Source organism: Plecotus auritus (assembly GCF_963455305.1).
Source record: "Plecotus auritus genome assembly, chromosome: 4".
Lineage (NCBI taxonomy): Eukaryota > Metazoa > Chordata > Mammalia > Chiroptera > Vespertilionidae > Plecotus > Plecotus auritus.
This window is the reverse complement of record NC_137775.1, coordinates 152,216,195-152,237,821: the sequence shown is the minus strand read 5'-3', so window position 1 is coordinate 152,237,821 and position 21,627 is coordinate 152,216,195.

Genomic DNA, 21,627 nt, shown 5'->3' with positions numbered 1-21,627 from the left:
GCCTGAATAGAAAAGATTTCAGTTTTCATTCATTTAGGAATAGTATGTTTCCTTGGGAGAGAGTTGGTTAGTAAACAAACAAACAACATGTGTGGGATGTTAAAGTTTTACAATTACTTAAAAAAATAACTCTAAAATGCTACATTAATATGTTTATAAATTAGAAGTTGTCATTTTTGTGAATGGGGAGTTTATATAGAAAAAGACATGATTTTTGCCTCCACCTAATCCATTTTCCACATCTGACCTTTTGAATAATCATTTTTAAAATGTGAATTACATCACTCCCCTCTTTTGGGGCTTCTTATTGAATTTATTTTTTTAAAATATATTTTTATTGATTTCAGAGAGGAAGGGAGAGGGAGAGATAGAAACATCATTGATGAGAGAGAATCATTGGCTGGCTGCCTCCTGCCCCAGCAACTTGGCCGCAACTCGGCCATATGCCCTGACCAGGAATCGAACCATGACCTCCTGGTTTATAGGTCAACGCTCAACCACTGAGCCACACCAGCTGGGCTTTCCACTGTATTTAGAGTAACCTTCAACCTTCAAGGCTCTGCAAGCTGTGCCCTTGCCATCTTCTCAGTGTCATCTTGAGGCTTTTCCTCTTTGCTCATATCGGCTCTCTTCCCATTTCTTGAAGGAATAAAATGATTTTCTATTACAGAGCTTTGGGACATGCCCTTTGCCAGGAATGTCCTTTCTCTAGCCGCACACAAGGTTAATTTTCACTTATTCTTAATTTCTCAGTGAAATGTCTCTTCCTCAGAAAAGCCTACTGTGATTTTAGGAATCTCTCTTTCCCTTCATATTGTCACAATTTGTGTTATGTATTAAATTGGTGTTTATAATTTATTTTCTAAATTAGATTATAAACCTGTAACATCAGAGATCATATCCATTTTGTTTACCTCCTTATAATCAGTGCCTACCATGGTGCTTAGCACATAGTAGGCATTTAATAAATATTTAATGATCAGATTACCAGATATCTTTTATTTTATTTTATTTTTTTAAAAATATATTTTATTGATATTTTACAGAGAGGAAGGGAGAGGGATAGAGAGCTAGAAACATCGATGAGAGAGAAACATCGATCAGCTGCCTCCTGCACACCTTCCACTGGGGATGTGCCCGCAACCAAGGTACATGCCCTTGACCGGAATCGAACCCGGGACCTTTCAGTCCGCAGGCCGACGCTCTATCCACTGAGCCAAACCGGTTTCAGCTACCAGATATCTTTTAAACAAAATGGACACTGTGGTTTGAAATATAAGTGATGAATTCTAACTTATAATTTTAACATTACAATATGTGAATTTGATTGAACACAAATGGGTTGAATTCCAAAATTTGCAAACTGGTTCTTTGATACTCAGATTACATTTCTCTAAAGATGCCCTTGTTGGTCCAGGCCTGTGCCTGCTGAAAATAAAATTACAGATCTGCAAGCTCACCTATCTATCTATTAGCATCCTTAGACATCAATTTCTAACTCAGAATTGCTAGTTTTCAGCCTCCACATAATTTTCTAAGAGTGTTTGTGTGTGTGTGTGTGTGTGTGTGTGTGTGTGAATTTAAGATCAAAATGAATGTATTGAAAAGATTATTTTTAGTTTTCTTCTCTCCCAATGTCTCTTTCATGATCTGAATGTTTGCATGAAGGGAAGTATTGCTGTAAAGTGGTGCTCAGCACAAGGGGTTGCCTGAGGAGCTGGGAAAAGGGCAGCTTCCAATAATAGTTTGGAACAAGATCTGTCAGCACATCCGCGGTAGCTTCCAGCGTAGAAATGTGTTTGTGTGTATGTGGACCGAGGGTGGAGGACAGGAAGATTCTGCTTGGAGGAGGGGACTGACCCTGGAATCATCCCTTGTCTACTGGAGTGTTCCCTGCTGTTTAGTCACAGTGGCAGCTGCACATCCCTAACTACTGTTGGAATGCTAGCTCTTAAAGACCTCAGTGATGGCACTGAAGTGGCCACCCACAGATGCAGATGTATTTCTTAAAGGGTCCAATGCTAGTAGGGCATCGTAAGAACAATTATTCATTGCAGCTCTTTCTTTTTGAGGTCAGTTCAAATAAAATTCAATTTTGCTTTCAAGTCCCTGCCAGAGCTAGAGAAGCATATTAAGTAGCTAAAAATTTCCCATCCAGAACAGGAATTTCTGCTACAACAGCCTGACAGGTGTTCCTCGGCCTTTGAACACTCACCTCCTTAAAAGCCAGCCCAGTTCAAATTTGGACAGGTCTCATTGTTACATATTTCACTTCCTTATGCCGTAATGAAATCTGCTTCCCTAGACGTTCACCCCGTTTGTCTTTGTTCTGCCCTCTGGAGCTATGCAGAATATGTCTAATCCTTCAACGTGATAGTTCTTCAGACATTTGAAGACAGCTGTCAGGTCTTCTCTCCTAAAGTTTCTCATTCCCAGGTAAAATAGCCTCAGATCTTTCAATTGTACCTTTTGTAAATAGTATAATTATGTGGAAAATGTATGAGCATTTTCCTAGGCAAAGCTGGTCCTTTTAATTTGTTTATTCAATGATTTAATCTTTTTGCATATATTTCCACTAACAAGTAGAATAAATATGATAAATCCTGCAAAGGAGAAGCACATGGTTCAATGAGTATAGACACTAGGGAAGGATTTGACGAAGGCAGAAGTCAGTTAAGGCTCTCTTAGGAAGTCAAGGTTAAACTGAGCTGATGGGTGGGTACAGGAGAGGAAGTACTTTCCAGGCAGAAGGAGCATTATGTACAAAGGCCCTGGGGTGGGAGGGGTATGTGATGGAGGAGTCACTTATCTTCTTGAGCTTTTATTTCTGTATATATGCAAAGAGGGATTATAATAACTTTTCCTTTATTAAAAGATTTGTTCTGAGGACCTATAAGATGGATATGAATGTGCTTTCAAGTGCAAAAATCCTACGTTACTATTCCAAATAGAATGACCTATTAACCCCGTCAGGCTCATTCCCTCACTGTTCCAGAAACAGGCATTCCCTCTAGACAGGTCTCGCCTTTTCTCTCTGTTCATCCAATCCTTGCAACTTTACTGCCCGTTTCCAGTTCTGATTCCTCTGGGAAGCTTCCCTGGGCACTCAGGCTGAGATCCATTTCTGTAGTGTGATGGTTAGACGCAGGGTGTTACAGTCTCGGTGTGAAGTCCGGGTTTGATTACAGAGCCGGTGGCTTTAGACAAATTACTTAATTTCTCTGACACTCAATTTCCTTATTTGTGCAAAAAAAGGTAATAATAGTAACTATTAAAGTAGTTGTGAGGATAAAGTGAGATAAATATATGCATGAAACAGTACCCTTTCTTATTCCTTTTGGGTCCTGTACCTCCCCTGTGCCCACACCAAGTAGCTCAGTAATTCTTTCTAAGACCGACTCTAAGACCAAGGAGTGGGAGGAAGCCATTTGCTTTGCTTCCAGGTATTTGAAGTCTGTGGTACCCTGGCTACTGCTACTGCACAGCGGGCGGAAGTGCCCTGCAGTGAGCCCGCATGCCCACAGGACCTCTGAGCCCTCACCAGCAGACCCAGCTACCTCACGACTCCCCAGGCTGGCTCCCGCTCAGCGTCACCCTCACCGTGCATGACCAACCCAGCCCAGCGAAACCGTGGAAGGCAAGTTATATTTATGTTTTAAATGGCAAGTAAATTATTTTTTCAGAATGTCATGTCCAGGGCTCTTCTAGATTAATGATTCTTTTGCAGAATCCTATTTCATAAATATATCTTGACAATTCATGTAACAGAAAAACAATTTAATTCCTAAATAAACATGTTCTTAAAGTACTTGCATTCAAATGAGGTTAACTAGGTGAAATTCCAATATTATCTTTTAAAACATTGCAAGTTAAGACTGCAGGCAAGGTTGTAGTGGCAGGATATTGAATTTACATCTCAAAAAAAGGGATGGAAATGTGCTAAATTGATTAAGACCATTGACTTAAGATTCTTTATGTTTACAGACTGCAGACAAGAGTGGTTCAATATTACAAGCGGTTTTCTTTGTAGAATTGAAAGAATCTGCAAAACAGAAACTAAATCAATGTTGCATTTGCAATTTAAAATAAAATCCCTTTTGAGCACCACTCTGCATTTATTTCATACCCCAGATGCTTCTCATGCTCTGCTAGGTCAGGGCCGTAAAAGATCTATTAATGCATGTCTAGTTTTGCAATCCATCCTAATTTAAACTATTCTTTAACAGGCAAAGTAAAAGATGAGCATTTAGGACTGGGATTAACAAATGAAAATAGGTCATCCTGTGATATCCTCAGGGACACAGCAGAATTTAGGTTTAAGGCTCAAAGAAAATCTATTTTGAGACAAATACTTCATTATGGACAGGTGTGTCCCACTAATGATGATATCTTTATTTTCAGTTCCCGAAACATCATCTCTCCATTGCAATATAACACTTCTTTCCCCCAACAACCTTGCTTCTATCTACTGAGTTTTTCTGCCCTTCTCTTTGGTTTTTTTTTCTATTTTAAAAAATTTAATTTAATTTTTTTGTTCAAGGTATTACAAATAGTAGTACATATGTATCCTTCCCCCCCCACTGACATTCCTCCCCCCCACCTCCTCTCCCCCCCCCGCCCCCCCCCCCCGCACTTGCCCTCATCCCCCCCGCCCCCAGTGTCTGGTGTCTGTTGGTTGTGCTTATATGCATGCATACAAGTCCTTCGGTTGATCTCTTACCTCCCCCCACCCCCCCCCCCCGCCCCATCCGCCGCCCCGCCCTGCCGCCAACCCTCCCCTACCTTCCCGCTGTAGTTTGACAGTCTGTTCGATGATTCTTTGCCTCTATTTTTATTCAACAGTTTGTAATGTTCTTTATTATTCATAAATGAGTGAGATCATGTGGTATTTATCTTTCACTGACTGGCTTATTTCACTTAGCATAATGCTCTCCAGATCCATCCATGCTGTTGCAAATGGTAAGAATTCCTTCTTTTTTATTGCAGTGTAGTATTCCATTTTGTAGATGTACCATAGTTTTTTAATCCATTCATCTGCTGATGGGCACTTAGGCTGTTTCCAAAAAAATATGGAACGCTTCACGAATTTGCCTGTCATCCTTGCGCAGGGGCCATGCAATCTTCTCTGTATCATTCCAATTTTAGTATATGTGCTGCTGAAGCGAGCACCCTTTGTTTTTCAAATGGAGCCTCCAGTCACATTTACCTTGCTTACTGTTTTGATAGATATTAAAATCGAGGTCAATGTGTTTATTTTTCTGTTGCAACCATTTTGAATATAAGTATTCAAATAGTACACAAAGTCTCACTGAAGCGCTTAATTCAGAGGCTGGAAACGTGTGTCCCAAAACACCATGATTCTGGAGAATTCAAAATTGGCCATTTGGCTTTCTTATAAAATCGATCACAATGAAAAGGTACATTTTGTTCTATTCATTAGCTTTTCCCTGATTTCTTTAATTCACTTTATTTTTATTTGTAGTCTTTCCCATCCTCACACTGATTTTCTTTCTGCAGATCCCTTGAATGATAGAGGTTGACATCAGTGTCCACAGTTTTAATACCTTTATTAAATCTAATATCATTTATAAAAATTCAGGTACACCTTAGAGAACCAGAAGCTTACTAAACGTTAGCTTACCTCATTTTATCACCAATTCCCTCTTTTCCTGTTGCTCTAAAATTTATTTTTACCAACTGCTCTTCTGATCAAGCATCATAATCAGAAATATAATCGAAGTTCCATTTTTTCCTTTCCGTCACCCAACATTTTATTTTGATAAATCAGAAGGTTTGAAAATCTGTATAGTGTCTGATATATGTTTGTGAACCCATTTCTTCTTTGATTTAATCAATCTTGGCCTCCATTCTGTAACATAATTGAACCTGTGTCAAGCATCGTCTACATATTTACCCAAAGATCCTTATGAATTTGTGAAATAAATACTATAGTTAAGTGGTATCTTTATTTAATGCCAATCATGGAGTCCCAGAAAACTTGGATTTTCCTATTTTTCCTATTTGCCCTCAATAGAATTGGTGGTTTACTTTCTGGATGGAAATTAGTGCTTTCTTAGTTTACTTAAAAAAACAAACATTTAGCAACAATTCAAGTATCCACCTATAGGGGACCAGCTCAAATTAATTGTTTCAGCCCATACAATGGAATACTTCCCCTTCTCTGCCTCCTCTTACTGGATATATCACTTATGTGGTTTTATCTTTTTCTTCATGATTTCATAACCTTAAGGTTTTATAGATGAAAAGACCTTTGGGGTCATCTGATTCTATCCCCTCATTCTACAAAGGAAGAAAAACTCTCAGTGAGATTAAATAACATGCCTTAAAAAATAGAACTGACAATTTTGAGAGTTAGGACTAGATACAGATCTGATTGAATAACCTTTGGTTTCATGTTTGTTTCTCTGTTGTCAAGTCCTGTGGATTTGTGCTTTAAGATGATTCTTGCACTTACGTATATCAAAACTGGATGTCAGTCAGACTAATCCTGTTCTCTTGGGTCCATCTTGCACTCTTGTCTCACTAATTTCCCTAATATAGATCTTTTATCAGACATCCTTGTATTCTAGAAACTTCAGTGGTTTCCATTGAACCAGGTCCTAAAATTTCAAGCATCTCAATCCTCTGATCCCATGCTGCCTCTTCATCCTTGTTTCCCACTCTCCTCAACCTTCACCTGCTCATCAGAATGGGTTCACTGTCCCCTAGTTGTATACGAATTTCTGTTGTGTTTCCTGTGTTGGTTCCTTATTCTAGTATCCCACCCACCCAACCCCTCTCCATTTAGCCACTTTCATACAGCTTATCATGCAAACCCAGCTCAAGTTCCACCTTTTCTATGAAACATTTTCTGAATTTTTCTCAACCCTAAGTATACATGGCAGCATCCCAATGAGCAAATGATACTAGCCTCTATAACAGATAAAACCCTAAATATCACTGGCTTAACATCATACACAGATATCTGTTGTTCATTGATAGTGTCTAAGTATTGGTGTATTGGCAATGATGGTGGCAGTACTTTTTGCAGCCATTTAGGGACTCAGGGTGATAGAGGCTCTGCTGTCTTTAACACAAAGCTCCCAGAGTTGTCCAGGCACTGGGAGCTGGAGAAAGAGCTGAGGCGGCACATCTGCTTCTTGACCACCTAACTCCAGTAGGGAGGTGTCACAGCACTTTTGCTGCTGAGAACTAGTCACTGGGCTCCAATCCACCTTGTGCTGGGAGATGTCCTCCCTGCCTGAACATGTGCATCCCCTAAAACCATATTCTCTGGAAGGGAAGTAAAAATCTCTAGAGGGTAGCTAGCTAGTTTTGTTACATACTGTGTTATCCTGCACTGATTTATAATTGCTTGGTCTCCTGGTATCCCCAGCTGGTTTTATACTATAGCTAAAATTCCACAAATATATATGGCAAAATGCAAGTTTAGCACTTAGTGTACGTTCAGTGAACAGTTGTTAATAACAATAATTTACATAGTCTTTTTTTAAAGTTCTTAATTACCAAATTAAACAAGAAAGAAACAAAAAATAACATATCCCCAGTGGTTCTGACTCTGTCTTTTTTAAGAGCACATTTGCAATGTATTTTCATTTTATACACACAAAATGAAACTTTGCTGGATTATCTTCAATTTCAGAGTAATAATAGTTTCAGCTTCAGACACTAGTTTCAATTGGTGCATTTTGTTTCCCCTTTCCTCCTAAATCTTTTCCATTTTAGAAAAATTGACACATATAAAAATAGAATGTTATAATAAAATCTCATGTACACATCACCTGGCTTCACTAATTACTGACTCATAACAAGTCTTGTTTCATCTATATGCCCTACTCCCCTGCCACACTAAATTTTTGAAACTAAACATAAATATATCATTTCATGTGTAATCATTTCTATTTGCATTGCTAATATATAAGGCCTAAAAAAAACCCACAATGCTATAGCCCATTTAAGTAATAACAATAATCCCTATTACCAATAAATAATCCAGTCAATATTCAAAGTTCCCCTATATTTTAAAAATCAATTGGTTTGTTCAAGTCAAGTCAAACAAAGTCTAGACAATACATTTTATTTATTTAAAATATATTTTTATTGATTTCAGAGAGGAAGGGAGAGGGAGAGAGAGACAGAAACACCAATGATGAGAGAGAATCATTGATCAGCTGCTTCCTGCATGCCCCCCCCCCCCCCCCCCCGGGAATCAAGCCCACAACCCGGGCAAGTGCCCTTGATGAGAATTGAACTTGGGACCCTTCAGTCCACAGGCCAATGCTCTATCCACTGAGCCAAACTAGCTAGGGCTAGACAATACATTTTATACATTTTTCTTAAATCGTTAAAAAATTGTAATTCTCCCTCTTCCTCTTATCTTGGAATTTATTTGTTGAAGAAATCAAATCATTTGTCTTATAATTATACTCAGATTCTGGATTTGGCTGATTCCATCTCGTGGTTTGTTTGACAGTTTAGTGTACCTCTGTCCCCAGCATTTCCTAAAAACTGGAGTTAGGTTTACAGTCTTGATTAGATTCAGGTTTAATTTTTCATCATAAATGGATAAATGGGGTTATATGCTTTCATCAGAAGACATATATCTGGCTATCTCTCTCTTTTTAATCCTCACCCAAGGATATGCTTAATGCTTTTTAGAGAGAGGAAGGGAGAGAGAGAGAGAGAAACATCGATCGTTTGTCTTCTGTATGCACCCCAACCGGGGATTGAACCTACAACCTAGGTTTGTGCCCTGACCAGGAATCAAACTGCAACCTTTTCGTGTAGGGGATGATGCTCCAACCACCTGAGCCACCTGGCCAGGGCTGGTTATCTCTCTTTTTGATGTTAACTTTTATCAGTGAGTTTAAGAATTGTCACACTGATCCAACTATTATAAAGTTCTCCCTCAGCTTTTCACCTGTGGTCTTAGCTGCCATTCATGATCATTACTTAGATCCATTATTTCATTACACACCTCTTGTGTCTTTTTACAATAAGATCTTTCAAAGTTTTATTATTTTTTTAATCTTATGTGTTATTAAATATATTTAAGACATTAAAAAACTTCTCACAGTCATAATAATGGTAATTAATATCTGTTTGACACTTAACACTTTACATGTTTTTACACACACGATTTCTCAAATGTTATCTGATCCTCTCAAAACACCTTAGTGGTAAAATGGCTCTGTGACCTTGGCTTCTATAATGCAGTTGCACATGGTCTTCGGTGGGCCACATACATGCATCACCTGAGGTGTAGTTGATCAGGGGCAACTTCTCAGCTCCCATTAGCATCTACAATCTACTCTCATCTCCTCTGGGTCTCCCCTTCTCTATTTGGAGGACTGACCATAGAGTTTTTACAACAAGCCTATGAAATCAGGACAAACGCAGAATGAAGAAATAGACTCAACCTCAGTTAAAAGAAGAGGAGTGCGTAAAGAACAGAAGATGTATAGGATGACCCTGGCCCAGGAACTTAGTTCTTTCTCCCTACAGAGAAGACAAGAGGAAGGAAGAATTGAATTTGACTTAGTGCTTAGTCACAAGAGAAAAAGTTCCAGTGCGGAAATGATTACCAAGAATTGTCAAGTTTATGTTTTTCCATTCTGAGCTGGGAACTATGGTTTGTGTGCTATGTAGAATTCAGTTATACACAAAGTTACATTCATGCACTCCTGACTTTTCTGACTAATAATATGCAGGAACATTTTCCTTAACGTTAAAGCTGCCTTGTAACTATATCACAGGCACATAAGCAGCCAAACCCAGACTGTGGGGAAAGCTACAGGTAAAAAATCTGTTTTCCTCAAGAGGCAAGACTGAGTTAATTTTCCTTCCATCAGCAGAAAGGGGACTAAAGAACGAAGTTTCCATTAGAAAAGATAAAGGTACCTTCAGCACATCTGCGTTGTGACAATAAATTTTCAACCTACTACATAACTCACACTTACATTTATTTTTAAACATCTACCTTTATTATAGTGTAAGATTAGCAAGGGCATAGACCATCCCTTTTACATTCTTAGCACCTAACTCAGTGCTTTGCACAATTCTGAAGAAGAATTTATTGAATGAATCTTACATCCACATATGAAAGCTCCTTCCATACAAAGTGCTTGATAGAGAGAAAGTACTTAATGGTCTTTTCTCTTCCTTCCTAGAGGAATATGTATTTCTTTGGGCACTGCCTTGCTATTGAAAGCCACTTCTGTCTTGGATGGCTCTGAAGGTAAATCTGCTTTGGTTGTGTTTATGGGAGTTACTTAAGAAACTGAAGACAATATTTGTCTTCTCTGACCTTATTTTGTATCCAAAGGGTATTGTGGATACAGCAGTAGTCATAGTTGCAATTGAAAGATGTTAAATAGTCAGCAGAGATCACCCCACCACCAACATAGTCCTGGTCCCTTACTGAATTCTAACACTTTCTCTCCTTTTCCCTCCCAGCCTGGGATCTTATCTGTTCTCATGTTTCTCTCTCTCTCTCTCTTTTTTTTCCTTTTTACAAAATATATTTTTTATTGATTTCAGAGAGGAAGGGAGAGGGAAAGAGAGATAGAAACATCAATGATGAGAGAGACTCATTGATCAGCTGCCTCCTGCACTCCCCCTACTGGGGATTGAGACTGCAACGTGGGCATGTGTCCTGAAGGGGAGTTACTAGTAAACCATGACCTCCTGGTTCATAGGTTAACGGTCAACCACTGAGCCACACCAGCCAGGCATATTGTATATGTAGCATTTACCCTCTCAATTTTATTTTATTTTATTTATTTTTTAAAATATATTTTTATTGATTTCAGAGAGGAAGTGAGAGGGAGAGAGAGAGAGATAGAAACATCAATGATTAAAGAGAATCATTGATTGGTTGCCTCCTGCATACCCCCCATTGGGGATCGAGCCTGCAACCCAGGCATGTGCCCTTGACTGAAATCGAACTCGGGACCCTTCAGTCCACAGGCCGACGCTCTATCCACTGAGCCAAACCAGCTAGGGCTACCCTCTCAATTTTACAGTATTAGAAGGAACACTGCACAGATATGGCCCTTTATTTTTATTTTTTTGAAATTTAAGGCAAACACCTTTTAGAATAGCAGGTTACCCATTTTGTAATTTCTGCCTCTTTTGAAACTTTGTTTCTGCCCCATCCCTCTTGAACAGGGGAATTCCATACTTCAATACTTACTGCACTTAGTAAAGAACAGTACTTGCAGAAAAGGAAAACCCCAAACATTTGTACTTTGAGGTTTCCCCACTCTGAGGACTTAGTGGCCTTTCATTCCCTGCAGTCTCAGGATCACTGGATGGAGGCATCTGGGAGCATGTGTGAGGGGCAGGAACCACAAGGGCCCTGGAGAGCTGGGGTGCCTGCTGCTGCTGAAGACCCCTGATGGGAGATATGGAGGAGTCTCAAGGAAGTCGGCCTTCTGGTTTATGGACCTGTCACTGTCCATTGCTTAAAAGTTGAGATTATTAGCCCTAACTGGTTTGGCTCAGTGGATAGAACGTTGGCCTGTGAACTGAAGGGTCCCAGGTTCGATTCTGGTCAAGGGCATGTACCTTGGTTGCAGACACATCCCTAGTAGGGGGTGTGCAGGAGGCAGCTGATCAATGTTTCTCTCACATTGATGTTTCTGACTTTCTATCCCTCTCCCTTCCTTTCTGTAAAAAAATCAGTAAAATATATTTTTTAAAAAGTTGAGATTATTAAAACTAGTAATTCCTAAAGAACGCAGTTTTGTAGTATGAATCTCTTCTTAGTAAAACATGGCATGATATGAAAAAGGGTCTGCAGTGCAGGTTTTGAGTCTGTGTTCTGCTTTTTTGCGTTAGCCATCTGGCTTCTGGCCAGGGACAGCCCATTTTCTAAGCCGGTTGCACTGAAAACTATTGCCACGCAGAAAAATTCCCAAATGTTGGGTACTTTTGGAAGTTTGCAGCCTTGCAATTATATTTATTAGTTAAACATTACCCTCTTTCTGTGTGCTCTTATGAAAATAACAGCATGATACCAGCTGATCAGGTGCTGATGGAATTAGGCACTGATGGACCTTGATCATATTATCCACACAGGAAATCGAATTTGGGTTTCCACAGATATGCACTGCTGCTGCCTATATTTACCAAGTCTCATCATCATGTCCTCTCTTTAGATGTCTCCACAGAGTTTGGTACATCACTAAAGAATGATAACAGTGCCTTCAGAGTTTTGCACAACACGTTTTTATGAATCGAAGGAAAATGGCATGATCATAGAGGCAGATAATATTAGAATTATTTGGGCCCTTAGCGGGGTTTCCTTCCTAGCTGATTCAATCCCCTCCTTTGTGTGTCTACCCATCCATCTGTGGAAAGGGGATAATTACAACTGTTCTTCATTTGCCTCAGAGGAATGTCATAGAGATTCATTTAAAAAGTTTATAAAGCTTTTTGAGCATGGAAAAGTAAAATTACAAGAAAATATGTTGTCATTGCAGTGGTCCTTGCAAATCTTAAGCAATTCCAGTTATCAATATATTGATGAATATGCATTATTTCATTTTGTTAGCTCTTCATGCTCCGTGAGTTTTTCCCATCATGTGTATGTCTAAGAGAAGGGAGTTTGGAGAATGGATAATCAACCACAAATGTAGGTTTTAAATCGTCCATTTTCTTTTAACTCACTTGCATTCAGGCTTGAAGCTAAAGAAGACGAGCTTCAGGAACGACATGCAGTAACAGCAACCCTGAGCTTCCCTGTGCAGACTCTTTATTAGTTGGGCTTATGATCAAAAGTGATCACTGGAGTTAGAAAACATTTCTTCCGGTCAGACCTGCTTGTTTCTGTTTTTTTTTTTTTTTTTTTTTTTAAATAGTTCCTGTGTAAATCTTGACAAATCACCTGGACCTTTTTATTTTTATTTTATATATATATATATATATATATATATATATATATATATATATATATATATATATTATTGATTTTTCACAGAGAGGAAGGGAGAGGAAGAGAGAGTTAGAAACATCGATGAGAGAGAAACATCGATCAGCTGCCTCCTGCACACCCCCTGCTGGGGATGTGCCCGCAACCAAGGTACATGCCCTTGACTGGAATCGAACCTAGGACCCTTGTGTCCGCAGGCCGACGCTCTATCCACTGAGCCAAACCAGTTAGGGCCACCTGGACCTTTTTAATTGACAAGTTTTCCTGAAGATTTGAAAGAAAATCAAAGGGCAATTGACATGCCCCCTATAATGTCTACTGTCAGTTATGGAAGAAGCAAGGCTATCCCGGATACATCAGAAACACTAATTTCTTCCAAAATATCATTTTCCCTGTTATTCATCCTTCATTGTCTTTCAAAGAGGAAAGCAAAGTGGTTTTTCTGAAAATGGTTAAAATCTCATTAACAGTGCTAAAATTGCATCAACAACATGGGAAACAGAGGGAGTAAAAGTACACCAAATACATAGAAACCCAGAAATCCAGAATGAAATGACTCCTATTTTCTCTGTTCCACAGCATGCATTTCTGACCTCCCATTATGAAAATGAACAACAAATGTTTGTAAGATGTTCTGGATTAATGGTTCTCAAGTATGGTTCCCCAGACCAGCAACATCAGCATCACTAGAGAATTTGTTAGTTAGTAAATCAGAGACTCAGGGGGTGGAGCCAGTTTTAACAAGCCCTCCAGGAGGTTCCCATATGTACTGAAGGGTGCCTCTTACAACTGGAATTTCGTAGGGTGGTGGGGACTGGGCTGGGCATCTTGTGGGCAGTATGAGCAGTGGCTGAGCTCATCACTCTGACTCATTAGGGGGTGCTCCTCGTCTGAGCCAGCTCAGTACTTGTATTTTGGGAGGGGAATTATTCTCCTCTGGGATTCAGATTTCATTTCAGATAAGTGCTCCACTGGGAGATATTTTGACTTGTGGTTAATACTGTATGCCATGATAGAGCTTTTCTCTATTGCTCTTATAACATTCCTTTGCAGATCTGAAGGAGGGGCCTAAGATGGAGAGAAAAGAGACAAGAGGGCCTGAAATAGGTTTGATCCCCACCATTACCATTTCTCATCTCTGCTACCCCCTCCCACTATTCTTTTCTCCTTTTCCTCCTGACCTCCCTGTGTCCAGCATGCTCTCCAGTGAAAACTGGGAGAGGTGACAGAATGAAGGTGACATATGTGCTAGAGATGGCTCAGAGAGAGGATACCCCGGCTAGTCCCCGACCTCACCCATTAGCCTGCAAGATTCTGATGCCAGTCAGAATTCTAATTGCATCTTAGCCAACCATGACTATTTCATGTCCAGCCCCACTCCTTCCTCCCTCTGAGACAAAAAGGAATTCCTGGAAATAGAAGTGGTCTTTCACTTAAACAGATGTTACTATGATGTATATCCCAATTTCTTTTTTTTTTTTTAATATATTTTATTGATATTTTACAGAGAGAGGAAGGGAGAGAGGGATAGAGAGCTAGAAACATCGATGAGAGAGAAACATCGATCAGCTGCCTCCTGCACACCTCCCACTGGGGATGTGCCCGCAACCCAGGTACGTGCCCTTGACCGGAATCGAACCCGGGACCCTTCAGTCCGCAGGCCGACGCTCTATCCACTGAGCCAAACCGGTTTCGGCTGTATATCCCAATTTCAACTGCTGGTGACCTAGTTTCCAAATGGACCCCAGATCCACACCCCAGTCCTTGTTGGAGAATGATTAGCAATATGGCCCACTTCCTGAGGCCCACAGAGCATTTCAGTCCTGCTCACACATCTTAGCAGTCAGATTTGGGGACTAGTCATACGTGGAATCAGTATTCCCTGCAAGAAACCTTCCCTTAGGAAGTTTTTGATCTTTGCAACATCAAAGAGAGACTAAGAGAGAGCAGGCATTAATTTTCATCTATGGTTTAAAATTAATATGTAAAATATATGAAAGAGAGAAAACTGAGTGGACTCAACCACCTGAGACATCTGGGTCTTTATTTATTCTAATATTAATCTTTTTATGAGCTAATTATTCAGTGTACACACTGTAAGAGACTTCTGACTTAAGCACAGTGTTGGTTTAATGAGAGTCCATATAATCAGTAAGCAGAGAAGTTAGGATTTTTCTAACACTGAAAGAAACCATGACTAAAGCATTTTAAAGCAAAAATTAGCAACATTGCTTGAATCGCAGAAGGTCTTAACTACCCCCAAGACCCCTCAGGCATTTACCTAGTGGTCTATGGATACATCTACCGTTTGCTTTTTGAGGAGAAATTAGAAAGTAGAACTGAACTGCTATTTTTAAAAATTCCCTAATATTCCTTAATCCTCAATTCCATTTTCCTGGGTTGCTTTGTAGAATGTGTCTTATCCTGCTATATGGGGTATCTTTCACTGTTAGCATTTTTGTTTCCATGGACACTAGATTTGCAATATTCCCCCTAAGCCTCTCTTCACAGATGGACAAGGTGACAGGGGTTGACGAGTGGATACCTTATTTATTTATTTATTTAAAAAATATATATTTTATTGATTTTTTTACAGAGAGGAGGGGAGAGGGATAGAGAGTTAGAAACATCGATCAGCTGCCTCCTGCATACTCCCTACTGGGGATGTGCCCGCAACCAAGGCACATGCCCTTGACCAGAATCGAACCTAGGACCCTTCAGTCTGCAGGCTGACACTCTATCCACTGAGCCAGACTGGTTCAGGCTGGATACCGTTTTTAGATGATCTTATTGCTACTATAGGTAAGAATCCTAGAAATGTTTATAACTAAAAGGGACTTTGGGGGCCATAGTGCAACTTCTTTTATTTTATAAAGAAGTACCCAAGTCCAGAAAGTTTGAGTGCCTTGCCCAAGGTCACAGAGCAACTTGATCAAAGGGTTGTGACAAGAATTCAGGCTTTTTAACTCTCAGTCAAGTACTGAATACATCACCCTTTTGCCTTGCTGGTTTTCTTTTCTTTTCTTTTTTAATACTTGAAATTCTTTACCCTCTTGAGGCTGAGCTGAGCGGTTGGCCAACCTGGTGTCGGTATCAGGCTTTTTCTTAAGCGATGAGGTTTTTGATATTATCAACGGGCACCCAGGCAGTGAACTGTACTATCTAGTCCCAGGGGTGGACACAGATTAGATGGGCATTTGGAAAGCTGGAGGCCTTGTAGGGAAAGGTGACACATTACAGGATTCAGGCTGACATTACTACTAAGTATTCTGATAGTATTCTGATTCTATGCAGGAGAGAGATCTCCTTCCCACTGGCTCTAATTTGTCTCCGTAGTCCTTCTTTCAGCAGACCAGAGACCAGTCTTGACTAAAATGACATAGATACAGGTTATCTTTTTAAAGAAAAATTCTGTGATGGAGGTGGTAAGCTCAAAATTTGGAAAAGATTTGTATTTTGAGAATGAAGAAAGTTTAAATTAAATACTTCCAAAAATTAAATGAACATGAGGGAGAACACTCATGGAACCCTCAATAATAATTTTAAAAAATCACCTACAAACCTCAATACTTCTACAATTTAAATTATTTCTAGAAAATAACAGGTTTTAAGAGGACTGATGTATAGCCATTTTTGTGATTAACTGCTTCTTTTATATATTTTATTGATTTCAGAGAGGAAGGGAGAGGGAGAGAGAGATTAGAAACATCAATGATGAGAGAGAATCACTGATTAGCTGCCTCCAGCATGTCCCCCACTGGGGATCGAGCCCACAACCTGGGCATGTGCCCTGACCTGGAATTGAACTGGTTCATGGGTTGATGCTCAGCCACTGAATCACACCGGCCGGGCATACCCTCTTTTGTTTTAAAACATTTTTTTCAGTTACAGTTGTCATTCAATATTAGTTTCAAGTGGACAGCAGAGTGGTTAGACATTGATATAACTTACAAAGTGATCTCTCCCCGCCACCCCCATAAGTCTAGTACCCACCTGGCACCATACATAGTTATTACAATATTATTTATTATATTCCCTATTATGTACTTTATATCCCCATAAATATTCTGTAAGTGCTCTTAGATCCTGTTTTGAATGTGCTGAGCTGGTTTCTATTTCTCTGAAGTAGTCTATATTATTAGAATGCACACAGAGAAAGGTTCAGAGGCTTGCTTTTCTTTTTGGCACAGTAAAATCTTTTCAAAAAGATTTTCTATTATATGGATTTTTTTTTTTTAAATCCCTCAGGTCAAATCATGTTCCCTTTGTATATTGTGATTCACGGTAAGATAAAAAAATAAATAAAATAAACAACCACCACCGTAATTTAAAGAGAAGCCACTTAAGGAAGAAGAAGATCTTAAGTAGCTAATGAGTCAGTGTGTATTCATAGAACTTTGATCAATGCTTGCAGGGACTATTTTATGTGAGAACAAAGACACCAAAGAGATAGGGCCACTGGGAGGAAACTGGGAGGTGGGGGGAAGCGGGTGGGCAGGCTACCATGGAACACTGGAATCAGGAAATTCCCAGCCATAATTATCAAAGCCAAGGGGGAGGGAAAGCAGCTGAAAAAAAATTAGAACAAAAACAGGTGAAAAAGGCAGGAAAGGCAATGTTCTTAGCAAGGAATAATACCTTTCATTTTAAATCACCTACAACACATTTTAAATGTACAATCTTGTCCAAGAAAAGAGGTTTCTCTGATTCAACAGCTGAAGGACAGCCTATCATTTCCCTTCCTCCCACAAGTGACACTTGCCAGAGGGACACCAGAATCCCCTGAATTGGGACATTACATCATACAACAAAATATTTCCTTTTAATCTAATGTGTTTTCCTGGGAGCATTCGAAAGAGCACACTAACCCAGTGCTTCCGAGATGGTAATTTATTTGCATAGTGTTTGTTTATTCAAGGCCCTAGGTTGGCTGAGGCAGTCCCTCCAGGAATTGCCCCTCCAGAGGCCGTGACAATAGGTCTTCTGTGGAGGGCAATGCTGGGAGAGCTGTCAGCATTTAGTATAGGCAGCTCTCAGGGAGAGCGGGAGCTGAGGGCCCAGCTGCCAAGATTTTAATGAATTGCTTCAGATATTCTTTCTCATGGCTTCCACTGTGTTTAAAAATCTGAAAGGAAAAAAAAAATCATCTATGTGCAGAACACATGGCAACTGGACATTAAAAATCTGCCACACACACAAATATCTGTTTTAGGTTTCTTTTTAAATGGCTAGGTACTCTTCATAAAATTCACAAAGAATTTCATGAAGTCCATGTGTGCATTTTTAATGAAAATATTTATGATATTATTTATTCCTTGCTATCAATTTTCCTACGAACTAAAGTCATGTGATAGCTTGGAAAAAAAGTTTTAGTAATTTCCCCCTCTAAGGCCAGTTAATGGAAGGTTCTGTTAAGGTAAAAAGATAGTCATTTAACAGTTGAAAATGTCATTTTTCCATCATGTTTCTCCTTTTATTTTCAGTCAGTTTTGGAGAATTTACTTCAGAGCTTAAGGTTAATAAGTTCAGTAACTATAAGTTTGCAGTAGAGGAGGAAAATACAATCTAATTTAAAGAGCTTGCATCTTCTGGTCATTCAGTGTTTTAAATAAAATCACCCATGTCACTATTTAAAGTTCATTCTTAGCAGGATATGAGATGATAGTTCCTTTTATGGGGAAAAAGTTTATGAGGCTTCTGAAACACCAGTCATTCAGATAACAATTATGTTTTTTAAAATATTTTTCATCTTGAAACAATCACAAACTTATAGAAAAGTTGGAGTACCATACAAATAACTGTTTTTTGGAACCATTTGAGAGTAATTGCTTATCTCATGTCTCATTATCCTCTAATACTTCAGTATGTATTTTCTATTAATAAGAACATTCTCCTATATAACCACAGGACAACAATCAAAATCAGGAAATGAACCTTGATACATCACTGCCACCTAATCCTCAGATCCATTCAAGTTAATTCAGTTGAACCAATAATGAATTTTTAAAAAACTATATATTTTTATTGATTTCAGAGAGGAAGGAAGAGGGAGAGAGATAGAAACATCAATGATGAGAGACAATCATTGATTGGCTGCCTCCAGCACACCCAACACTGGGGATTGAGCCCACAACCCGGGCATATGCCCTGACTGGGAATTGAACTGTGACCTTGTTAATAGGTCAACACTCAGCCACTGAGCCACGCCAGCTGGGCCCAATAATGAATTTTATAGCAAAAATATCCAGGTCACAATCACATGCAGCATTTCCCTGTCATGTTTCTTTAGCCTCCTTCTGTCTGGAACAGTTTCTCAGTCTTTCAATGGCTTTCATGACCTTGACACCTAAAAAGGTAACAATCCAGTTATTTTGTACAATATCCTTTAATTGTGTTTGTCTGATGTTTCCCCATGATTAGGTTAAGGTTATCATTTTTGGAAGTGATTGTATCCTGTAATTTCTGTTGGCCCCCTTATTGATGATAGTTGCTTTGATCCCCTGATTTAGGTAGTGCACACCAGGCTTAATAAGTATTTTGTGGGGACACACTTGGAAACTGTCTAGATATCCTGTCCTGTATCAAACTTTCTGTATGTATATTCCTATGGTTTTCTGTTTTAATACTAGAGGCCCGGTGCATGAAATTCATGTACTCAGGGGGTCCCTCAGCCCGTCCTGCACCCTCTTGCAATCTGGGACCCCTCAAGGGATGTCTGACTGCTGGTTTAGGCCGGATCCCAGGACCACTGGCTCCTAGCTGCTCACCTGCCTGACTGCCTGATTGCCCCTAACCACTTGCCTGCTTGCCTTCATTGCCTTAAAATCTGATACCCTATGCTGGACAAAACTACTGCCACATACCTACCCACATAGATGCCCCACTCACCCTGATTGGACACTGACACCTTACCCTGGGTGATGACCCCCGCCCCCTTGAGTACCTTCTTTACCCTCCTTGGGCTTTGAAATCTGAATTTTGGCCAACACCCTGCCCTCACCCATCTGTACAGATGCTTACTTTTCTTTGCTCACCTAATGGATTTAGGATGGAACTGCTTAGGAATAGAGGGGACAGAGATTGAAGGAGGAAGGGAACAGGGGTGAAAAAGAGGAGGAAGAAGAAGAAAGGGAAAAGAACAAATTTATGTTTAAATAAATCACAAGTAAGCATATTAAGTTTAAGGAAAAGAGGAATCTAAAAAGCCACCTAGAAATGGAGTATTTTCTGACTGAGATAGGATATAACCTTAGCAACCCTGGTTATTATAAATAATACCAAAATCCATGTGTTACAGATGACAGCCCATCTTTCACATGGTTTTTGGATCATCTTTTCATACTTTGTACATTCCATTGTTCTTTCTATTTGAGATATCGTAATTCCACACAGTTAATACTATTCATTCATCAGCCAAATTTTTAAAGGAAGTTGAAGTGTTCTTGCTGTCAGAGATATTTAGCACCCTTTCTAACTGTTTATTCCAATTCTCCCTTATTCCCTGATTAAATCAGGCATGATTCCTTTAGAATGGATTCAAACTATTGTCTACTCCATCCTGTTAAATGGCAACCCTTTATCTCCCTCTGAATCATAGGGCTATTATTATTTAGAACATTTCCTTTAAAAAATCTATGTCAGTCATCTTTTCAACAAATTTCAGGGAGAGTGCTCTTCCATTAACATAAAAGATAAGCAAGCAGATTTAAACAGTTATTCTATCAATCAACGCTAAACAGTGTCATCTCTCTAAGAAAAACATAAAAACAACATATTATGTCTCTTGCCATTCAGCCATCTCTGCAACTGCAGAGGACAAAAATTGGCACAAATTGTCAGGAAGAGGTACATTAAAGCCTAAACAATAATTTTTAAAACCTCTTATTTTATTTATTTACTTTTCTATTATTGGTTTTACAGAGAAGAAAGGAGGGAAGGAGAGACAGGGAGAGGGAGAAGGAGAGGGACAGGTAAAGGGAGAGGGAGAGGGAGAGAGAGAGAAAAATGTTGACCTGCTGCCTCCCACACATGCTCTGATGCTCTGACTAGGAATTGAACCCATCACCTTTTAGTGTATAGGACAACCTACTGAGCCACACTAGCCAAGGCTGAACAATAATTTGTTTTTACCAAAATCAGAGTGAGGACAAATTTTTTAAAAATTAAAGCTAATTTTTAAAATTTAAAAAAAAAAATAACATGTGCCTAAGTTTTAATAAATAAATGTCACATAGTTCACATTTCCCAGATATAACAATTGTTAACAGTTGAGATAGTCTTTGGAATTACATGTGTAACTGGTAAGAAATAGGACTCTATATTTTATTTTTAAACATATCTAAATAAGATTCCTTTCTTATATGAAGAAAATGTGTAAGATGTTCAATATGCTTCATTTTCATTTCTAGGACAGAATTTAAAAATACTAAGAAATAACTGCAAAAACATCCTGGTGTCACAGAAATTGGAATTGGTGGTTTAGAGGCTTATAGATTATCTACCTTGAACATGTTATAGATTTAAAAAATTCTCTAGAAAGGCCACATCTTTTTTTCATCTTCTATTGTATAGATCTCTAATACTGTTACTGGAACCATGTTAAGTAAAATATTGAAAAGTCTGAACATAAGCAAAGAAGATCTTGATTGAGGATGCCCATTCATTTTATTGAG